This window comes from Pristiophorus japonicus, chromosome 10 (genome assembly GCF_044704955.1).
Source record: "Pristiophorus japonicus isolate sPriJap1 chromosome 10, sPriJap1.hap1, whole genome shotgun sequence".
In the NCBI taxonomy this organism is placed as follows: Eukaryota; Metazoa; Chordata; class Chondrichthyes; family Pristiophoridae; genus Pristiophorus; species Pristiophorus japonicus.
The window spans coordinates 193,032,404-193,043,077 of NC_091986.1; the positions used below are offsets into that span (position 1 = coordinate 193,032,404).

The following is a 10,674-nucleotide window of genomic DNA, read 5'->3' on the forward strand; positions in this document are numbered from 1 at the left end:
TGTCACTGGATTACGGGTGCCTCTACACAGGCCTTTGTGTAGAATCCCAGGACCACAAGTCCCCGATCCTCCAGAATCCACCAGGTAAATTCGCAGAACTTTTTCAGGTCGGAAGCATCAGCCCGCAGGAAGCATCTGCCCACATATTCTCGACCATTAAAATGAGGCCTGAAGCCTCTATTTCAGTTGTCCATGGATCCCGGGGCTTGGGATTCCCGGTAGCTGCAATGAGGCATCCTCAGCCTTGGGAAGCAATGCTTGTGGCCCGGTGCCCCCCCCCCCCGCAAGCTTCCCCACCATCAGCCTGGCCATCCCCGGTCTCGGGGATCCGACCCTCCCCACGGATCGAACCCCCTTTCCCCTGGGCTGGGGCCTGGAGCACTCCCCATCCCCCCCCCCCCAGGATCGTAACTCCTCCTACCCTCACCGCAGGCTTGGACTCGCCCCCCCACCCCCCCATCAATCATTCCGGACCCAGCACTTACCTGTTGCTGTGGCCTCCTTCTCAGAGTTCCCTGCATGAGTGGAAGCCAGTCTGTCACTCAGGCTGACTTCTGGACGGGGAAATTGCCCTTTATGATCGCACGCATGCCGTGGAGTTAAAGCCCCACAGTGTGCCGGGAAACCCCCCCTTCCAGGTTTCCCGCCGTCTCCTGGTGGGATCCGGCAAAGTCCAGCCCTTAGTGTTTACTACTGGAGAAAGAATTACATTGTTTTAAAAAAAAATACGTGAGAGGTATCTCAGATCTGATTATTTAATGATGAGAAATTATCCTGATAAATCCTACCAAATCAGAATAACATTTTTTTTATTCGTTTATGGAATGTGGGTGGTGCTGGCAAAGCCAGCATTTATTGCCCATCCCTAATTGCCCTTGAGGAGGTGGTGGTGAGCCACCTTCTTGAACCGCTGCAGTCCGTGTGGTGAAGGTACTCCCACAGTGCTGTTAGGGAGGGAGTTCCAGGATTTTGACCCAGTGACGATGAAGGAATAATGATATATTTCCAAGTCAGGATGGCGTGTGACTTGGAGGGGACAAGGTATATTTCTTTTTAGACTTCCATCCTATTGTGAATTTAAACTTTTTGGATTGCATTCTATTCATGTGCAGCTAATTCTCCTTCTACTTGACCTCTTGCCATATTGTCTGAGTGGCAAAGATTGCATCTTCCCTGTGGTATTCTCCTCTTCCCCTTTCTGAGGACTTACTCGCACCATGTTCCTTCTGCAGCCAAGAGATGGAGCAGACAGCCTCTTACCAGGCTCTGTCAACAACAATCAAATTCTACAGGATGGGTTGCTGATTTTCCCTTTCTCCCTGTGGAAATCAGTAGCTCATTTCCATTTAAAAAAATTGTTTTGTTTAAATTTGAAGTATTGATGAGTTAAATGTGAGAACGCTTGTAAGACCATAAGATCGCTATAGATATAAAAGACATCCGAGGTCATCCATTCAGAAAGAACCTACAGTGTCCCTTCACTGTTTCTCAAATATTTCCATGGAGGTTCGATCTATTTCCCCACCAAATGTCCATTCCACGTGTTCATCACTTTTTGTGAAGAACCTCTTGACATCATTCCCAAATGAATTAATGAGGAGTTGATGGTAATGCAAAATTATAATGAAAAATTGTACTGAAATGGTTAACTTGTCTTTTGCTTCCAGATGCTGATTGGCCTCCTATCAATTTCCTGCAATTTCTGTTTTTCATTCTGTGTTTATTAAAAAGAAAGAAATGAAGACTTGCATTTCTATAGCACCTTTCACAACCACCGGACGTCTCAAAGCGCTTTACAGCCAATGAAGTATTTTTGAATTGTCGTCACTGTTGTAATGTGGGTAACATGGCAGCCAATTTGCGCACAGCAAACTCTCACAAACAGCAATGACCAGATAATCTGTTTTTGTTATGTTGATTTAGGGGAATAATTCCTCTGCTCTTCTTCAAAATAGTGGCCTGGGATCTATTACGTCCACTTGAGAGAGCAGACGTCTAAGAAGCAGAAGTTTAACATCTTATCCAAAAGACAGCATCCCCGACAGTGCAGCACTCGCTCAGCACTGCATAGGAGTGTCAACCAAGGTTTTTGGTGCTCAAGTCCCTGGAGTGGGACCTGAACCCATAACTTTTGGCTTAGAGGCAAGAGTGCTACCCACTGAGCCACAGCTTAATCTAATTTTACAACTGTAGAACATCACAGACATGTTGGAAAAACTTTCTTTGACAAAACTTGTAGGTGATATTAGAAGTTGCATGTGACTGAAATTTGTTATTGCTTTACAGACAGTGGGATCTCTATACCTGACGACATAAATTCTGCAAGACTACTCCTATCTAAACTGATCCCTGGACAGAATGTGCTTGCTCGATGGTCACATGCAGGGTGGTATGACACTGGTAAGAGCTGCCTAGAAATGCTTCACAATTTATAATATTTAGGCGACTTTTAAGGCTTCTGCATTGGAGACTGTTCAGAGAAGGTTCACTAGGTTGATTCTGGAGATGAGAGGGTTGACTTATGAAGATAGGTTAAACATAGAAACATAGAAATTTACAGCGCAGAAGGAGGCCATTCCAGCTCATCGTGTCCGCGCCGGCCGACAAAGAGACACACAGCCCTTGGTCAGCAGCCCTAAAGGTTACATATAAACCTATGAACAATGACGGAAAGGCAAAGAGCTCCCAGTCCAACCAATCCACCTGACCACAACTGCAACACCTCTTATACTAAAACATTCTACACTCCACCCCAACTGGAGCCACGTGATCTTCTGGGAGAGACAAAACCCAGATAAAAACCCAGGCCAATTTAGGGAGAAAAATCTGGGAAAATTCCTCTCCGACCCATCCAGGCGATCGAAACTAGTCCAGGAAATCACCCTGGCCATATTATATTCCCTGCAGTACTTACCATTATATCTGCTCCATCCAACAAAAGGTCATCCAGTCTAATCCCAATTACCAGCTCTAGGTCTGTAACCCTGCAGTCTGCTGCACTTTAAGTGCCCATCCAACCATCTCTTAAAAGTGGTGAGGGTTTCTGCATCCACTACTCTTCCAGGCAGCGAGTTCCAGATCCCCACAACCCTCTGCGTAAAGAAGCCCCCCCCCTCAAATCCCCTATAAACCTTCCACCAACCACCTTAAAATGATGCCCCCTTATAATAGACCCCTCCACCAATGGAAATAGACCCTTACTATCCACTATGTCCAGGCCCCTCAATATTTTGTACACCTCAATGAGGTCTCCTCTCAACCTCCTCTGTTCCAATGAGAACAAACCCAGCCTATCCAATCTGTCTTCATAACTAAGATTCTCCATTCCAGGCAGCATTCTAGTAAATCTCCTCTGCACCCTCTCTAGTGCAATCACGTCCTTCCTATAATACAGCGACTAGAACTGCATGCAATACTCCAACTGTGACCTAACCAAAGTATTCCACAATTTAAGCATAATCTCCCTGCTCTTATATTCTGTGCCTCGGCCAATAAAGGCAAGCATTCCGTATGCATTCTTAACCACTTTATCCACCTAGTCTGCTACTTTCAGGGATCTGTGGACAAGCACTCCAAGGTCCCTTTGTTCATCTACACTATTAAGTGGTCTACTGCTTAATGTGTATACCCTTTCCTTATTAGCCCTCCCAAAGTGCATTACCTCACGCTTCTCTGAATTAAATTCCATTTGCCACTGCTCTGCCCACCTGACCAGTAGATTGATATCCTCCTGCAGCCCATGACTTTCCTCTTCATTATTAACCACACAGCCAATTTTAGTGTCATCTGCAAACTTCTCAATCATACTCCCTGTATTCAAATCTAAATCGTTGGTATATAACCACAAAAAGCAAGGGTCCCAATACTGAGCCCTGTGGAACCCCACTGGAAACATCCTTCCAGTCACAAAAATATCCATCAATCATTACCCTTTGCTTCCTATCTCTATACCAATTTTGGATCCAACTTGACACTTTGCCCTGTATTCTATGGGCTTTAACCTTCATGACCAGTCTACCATGTATGACCTTATCAAAAGCTTTGCTAAAGTCCATATATACTACATCGTACGCACTACCCTCATCGACCCTCTTGGTTACCTCCGCAAAAAATTCAATCAGGTTAGTCAGACGCGATCTTCCCTTAACAAATCCGTGCCGTCTGTCCCTAATTAATCCTTGCCTTTCCAAATGCAGATTTATCCTGTCTTTCATGATTTTTTCCAATAATTTTCCCACCACTGAGGTTAGGCTGATAGGCCTATAATTACTCGGCCTATCCCTTTCTCCCTTCTTAAACAAGGGTACTACATTCGCTGTCCTCCAATCCTCCGGCACCATGCCCATATCCAAAGAGGACTGGAAAATGATGGTCAAGACCTCTGCTATTTCCTCTTTTACTTCACTCAACAGCCTGGGATGCATTTCATCTGGGCCTGGGGACTTATCTACTTTCAAAGCTGCTAAACCCCTTAATACTTCCTCTTTCAATATTTATTTCATCCAGAATATCACACTCTTCCTCGATAGCAGTATCTGCATTGCACCTTTCCTTTGTGAAAACAGGTGCAAAGTATTCGTTAAGAAGCCTCCCAACATCTTCCGCCTCCACACAAAGATTACCCTCATGGTCTCGAATAGGCCCTTTCTTTAGTTACCCTCTTACTCTTAATATATTTAAAGAACATCTTAGGGTTTTCCTTAATTTTACTGGTCAAGAATTTCTTGTGCTCTCTCTTAGCATTCTTAATATCCTTTTTAATTTTGCCTCTTAACTTTCTATATTCCTCTAAAGATTCTATAGTATTTAGCCATTGATATAAGACATAAGCGTCGTTTTTTTTCTTAATTCTCCCCTGTAAGTCCCTAGACATCCAAGGGGCTCCAGAATTATTTTTCCCAGCCTTTTTCTTTAAGGGCACATGTTTGGCCTGAGCCTTCTGGATCTCTTCCTTAAATACCTCTCACTGTTCCGACATTGATTTACCCACTAGTAGCTGTTTCCAGTCCACCATGGCCAAATCACTCCTTAACTTAGCAATATTAGCTTTTCCCCAATTTGGAACTTTTATTCCAGGCCTATTCTTGTCCTTATCCATAACCAACTTGAATCTGACTGAATTATGGTCACTGGCGCCCAAGTGCTCTCACAGTTGAGTAGGTTGGGCCTATACTCATTGGAATTCAGAAGAATGAGAGGTGATCTTACAAAACATGTAAGGTAATGAGGGGACTCGACAAAGTGGATGCAGAGAGGATATTTCCACTCATAGGGGAAACTAAAACTAGGGGGCATAGCCTCAGAATAAGGGGCTGTCCATTTAAAACTGAGATGAGAAGGAATTTTCTCTCTCTGAGGGTTGTAAATCTATGGAATTCTCTGCCTCAGAGAGCTGTGGAGGCTGGGTCATTGAATATATTTAAGGTGGAGATAGACAGATTTTTGAGCGTTAAGGGAATAAAAGGTTATGGGAAGCGGGCAGGGAAGTGGAGCTGAGTCCATGATCAGATCAGCCATGATCTTATTAAATGGCAGAGCAGACTCAAGGGGCCAAATGGCCTACTCCTGCTCCTATTTCTTATGTTACGAGGTCAGCATCAGGACAGATTTCAGTAATGTGGCAGCAACTTTGCCAGGAAATATATATTTGAAAATGAGGTTGTAGGGGGTGGTGTGTGGGGTCAGGTTCGCCTCTGATCTTCTGAGCGGTTCGAATCGCTCCCACTCCCTGGGTTCTAGACTCTAGTTTATTTGGGGGATGTGATAAAGTGCAAGAGACAACTGGTTTGGTGCAAAAGAACTTCAGTTTTATTAAAGGCAAGAAAATACAATGTCAAACTTATAATCACTCAAGTAAAGACTAAGTTGGGTGGCAGTGTGAGCTACGAGGAGGATGCTATGAGGCTACAGAGTGACTTGGATAGGTTAGGTGAGTGGGCAAATGCGTGGCAGATGAAGTATAATGTGGATAAATGTGAGGTTATCCACTTTGGTGGTAAAAACAGAGAGACAGACTATTATCTGAATGGTGACAGATTAGGAAAAGGGAAGGTGCAACGAGACCTGGGTGTCATGGTACATCAGTCATTGAAGGTTGGCATGCAGGTACAGCAGGCGGTTAAGAAAGCAAATGGCATGTTGGCCTTCATAGCGAGGGGATTTGAGTACAGGGGCAGGGAGGTGTTGCTACAGTTGTACAGGGCCTTGGTGAGGCCACACCTGGAGTATTGTGTACAGTTTTGGTCTCCTAACTTGAGGAAGGACATTCTTGCTATTGAGGGAGTGCAGCGAAGATTCACCAGACTGATTCCCGGGATGGTGGGACTGACCTATCAAGAAAGACTGGATCAACTGGGCTTGTATTCACTGGAGTTCAGAAGAGCGAGAGGGGAACTCATAGAAACGTTTAAAATTCTGACGGGTTTGGACAGGTTGGATGCAGGAAGAATGTTCCCAATGTTGGGGAAGTCCAGAACCAGGGGTCACAGTCTAAGGATAAGGGGTAAGCCATTTAGGACCGAGATAAGGAGAAACTTCTTCACCCAGAGAGTGGTGAACCTGTGGAATTCTCTACCACAGAAAGTAGTTGAGGCCAATTCACTAAATATATTCAAAAGGGAGTTAGATGAAGTCCTTACTACTCGGGGGATCAAGGGGTATGGCGTGAAAGCAGGAAGTGGGTACTGAAGTTTCATGTTCAGCCATGAACTCATTGAATGGCGGTGCAGGCTAGAAGGGCTGAATGGCCTGCTCCTGCACCTATTTTCTATGTTTCTATGTATATCACACATTCAAAGGGGGTACAGTGAATAATACATCTCCTACCTCCCAATGCCTAACACTGACGTGGTTAAACTCCAGGGCAAACAGGGACTATGCTCACTGATTCTTTACTGGTGGTTGGCGGTGGTTCGCGATTTCGGGGTTCGCTGGATTCTGTAGGTGCTGCCTGCCGTACCCCAAACATCGTAGAAGACTTCTTACTGCGCAATCTTCAGTTGGGTGGTGTCTGCTGATGCGGTAGGGCATGTTTTGAACTTATGGGGTAAGTACCCACTTTCTTTCATTAGAAATAGGTTCAAAGTCTCTTGAGGTAAAGTTTTCACCTGTTGGTAGCCAGGCCTAGGTTGTAGAGTGGAAACTTTCGATTCTTCGGTTTCTTCCTTGCGGAGTTTGTTTTTGAAGTTGGTCAATTGCGGTGTTTTTGGTGATCCAAGTTGTCTGTGGTCAGTTGCTGCCGCGATGGTGATGTTCTTCCTTCCTTTTCCAATTTCAGGACATCGAGACTAGAGAAGCTAGTTAAAACTGCTGCGGTGATCTTTCTCCCTTCTTGATGCTCTATGATGCTATGCTGCTGTGTGCATACCTTCTGTTAAGAATGGTATGGCATCACATACCCTTTGTTGAAGCAGGGCCCAGTTATACCTTTGGAGCTGTTCTAATCTTCGCGCCACATCAGCCCTGAGTCTTTGTTTAATTTTGGCGCCTTGATATTTCTTTGTCATATTTTGGCGGGCCCATTAAATCTTAACCTGTCTCGGATGTGTCTATCTTTTAAATCTGTTTTCTTGATGGAAATATTAGCTCTGGTATTTGCAGTGTCTGTCTGTGCTTGGGTTTTTCATGCAGGCTGGATTGTTATTATGTATGTGCTGGAATGGTTTTCCAGATCAGGATGATGGCTAGCTATCTCTGGGTTAATTGTTGCTACGTTAATGTCTCCTGGAGAGAAGGGTTTTCGAGTATCCACAATTCTCCAGACAATTTGCTTTAGCTTCAATATCCCAGACAGCTTCAATATGCAAACTAGATTTTTTAAAGGATAGTTCCTTTTAGTTCTTAGCCCTGCCCACACAGACCCAACCTGCCTTGTAAAATCCTGAATTCGATTAAAGTTCGTAGTTTCTTCCATGTGCACTTTAGGATCTCAAACTTTCTGATAGATAGTTCCAAATTAAATTTCCTTTCCAATGAGTCCAAACACTGGGGGGGTTTTCCCACGAATTTTACAACCCTTCAAGGTCTTATGCCAACAGATCTGGGTTTATGAGAGACGCTCTCGAAGCTCAGGAAACCCGACCAACTTGAGCTAAAAGCGGAAACCCTGTAAAATGGAGACACGCAGCCTCCTGAAAAGCTTTCACTGAGCAAGCTGCCTCTATAGAGTGGGTTAGCCACCAGATCACCGTCAAAACCAGAAGTGGGCGGGTTCAAAACAGGTTGGGTTCTGGTTTGAAATTTTTAACATTTTATCTCCCCACCTGACCCAAACCCAGCCATGTTTGTGATTAAAATGACCCCCATGCCTCCATTTTGATTCTGTCTAAAAAAACAACCAATAGCCATTTGGGTTTACACTGCACAAAAGCAGAAAATCTAGGCAATACTTTCAGCTCATAATAAAACACACTGACATTGAAGCCCTCAAATAGCAGTCACAGTTCAAACCTTGCAGCGGGAGTTTTTTTGTGCCATTTATATGCTTTATAACACTTCATGTAGATGCTAGATTTTCGGTTGGAGGCTTTTTCAGGCGATAATGGTGGCGGGAAATGGCTTGTGTCTGCAGCCATCAAGTTCAGCAGCTGGGCCCTGAAAGTGGAGCGTAGCGCTAAGGGAGGTGTTCCACACTTCACTTCAGGCGCTAGGTCGGCTGAGCAACTGAAAATCCGTTGCTAAAAAGCCAGCCTCGGAGCGCCCGAAGAGAGGCTTCCCTGGAAAAAATGTAATCGCCACAAAAAACTCAAAAAACATTCCCTATACCATGCTAACCCCACATAAATATAAATCACATAAATAAAACAAAAAAAACAATCACACTTGCCTCATGCAGTCATTCCTTCCCTCACTGCCGCGGGACAGCTCTGATCGCCTGCTTTTTCAGGTGGGGTGCTACTGGGTCAGCGCAAAATAAATTTCGAGGTAAGAACATAAGAAATAGGAGCAGGAGTAGGCCATTTGACCCCTCGAGCCTGCTCCACCATTCAATAAGATCATGGCTGATCTGATCATGGGCTCAGCTCCATCATCATCATCATCATAGGCAGGCTCTCAAAATCGAGGAAGACTTGCTTCCACTCTAAAAGTGAGTTCTCAGGTGACTGAACAGTCCAATATGGGAATTACAGTCTCTGTCGCAGGTGGGACAGACAATCGTTGAAGGAAAGGGTGGGTGGGGAGTCTGGTTTGCCATACGCTCCTTCCGTTGCTTGTTTTCTGCATGCTCTCGGCGACGAGACTCGAGGTGCTCACCGCCCTCCCGGATGCGCTTCCTCCACTTAGGGCGGTCTTTGGCCAGGGACTCCCAGGTACCGGTGGGGATGTTGCACTTTATCAAGGAGGCTTTGAGGGTGTCCTTAAAACATTTCCTTTGCCCACCTGAGGCTCGCTTGCCGTGTAGGAGTTCCGAGTAGAGTGTTTGCTTTGGGAGTCTTGTGTCCGGCATGCGAACTATATGGCCCACCCAACGGAGCTGGTTGAGTGTGGTCAGTGCTTCGATGCTGGGGATGTTGGCCTGATCGAGGACACTAACGTTGGTGCGTCTGTCCTCCCAGGGGATTTGCAGGATCTTGCGGAGATATAATTGGTGGTATTTCTCCAATGATTTGAGGTGTGTCCATGTCCATGTCTCTGAGCCTCTGATAACGGGGGCGTTGCACACCGGCTCGACGCCCCTGGGCAGTACTGCTCAGCGACATCGCAAAACCAACACCAAATGTCCCAGTGAGACGCTGGAAGATCGCCGCCCGGGTGGAAAGCATTTCAGACGCATTACCACCCCTCTGGGGAGCTAATAGAGGCACAAGCCCAAAGAAAATCCAACCCTTGACATTTCTCATTTTCAGTTTGACCTTTACACCGTTAGCATATCATTTTGATCGAAGGAATATTTCACACTAACTGATTTAAGTATCTCCAGCCAGTAACTTTAACATTTTGATTGCAATGGTTACTAACAGATTTTTGGTGATTTCAATTATACTTCATTTTTAGTGGTAATTATGAACATCTGCTTGATATAATAGAAAAATAATAAAACAAAAGCAACTTCGTTAGACATATATATTGAAAAGCATCAAGACTGGGTAGAAGTGTTGTTGGTAAGTAACATCCACCGACTGTACTGTGATATTACCGTTGCTTGGTGTGAATGACTTTAGGCTGAATGACAAATTTATTTCTTAGGAGTTGTTGCCTATGACTGTGGGGACCACAGTTACTTTATGCAGAACAGTGCAGGAGAGGTAGAGAGAATCTGGCGAGAAGATATCTTCACACGTACCGGTGATGCCGGAAATGTAATAAAGGTAAAGACAATCTTATTGTTAGATCTGTGTTCTGGTATTCTACCAAGACATGTATAAGATGGTTTATAGTGGAGGTGAAGTGAGGCAGCTAAACAATATATTGCACGTTTTACAGTTTGTGAATCATTTGAACGATGATAAGCAGCACAATTAATTAATGCTCCTGGTGATATCCCAGAATCTTTCCTGAGCCAGCCCTAAAAATTAACTCTCAACTTTAGCAAACGTTTAACTTTTCAATTCTGTTCTTTGTGACAACCATGCCAAAATTGCATTTGGCATCACGCCTGTTTTAATGTCACCATAATCTTCCACACTGTTATCTTGCTCTCTTCTGATTGAAAAGGACATCATAGAATGGTTACAG

General features: G+C 44.7%; 1 long non-coding RNA gene across 1 annotated transcript in view; it reads left to right on the forward strand.

Moving 5' to 3' along the window:
• Nucleotides 1–10,262, forward strand: part of LOC139274888 (uncharacterized) — an 82,734-nt gene extending 72,472 nt beyond the window's left edge. Inside the window, exons 2-3 of the long non-coding RNA XR_011595635.1 lie at nt 2,287–2,400; nt 10,186–10,262. This is a non-coding gene — a long non-coding RNA (uncharacterized lncRNA). The remainder of the gene's footprint in view (nt 1–2,286; nt 2,401–10,185) is intronic.
• Nucleotides 10,263–10,674: the final 412 nt, after the last annotated feature.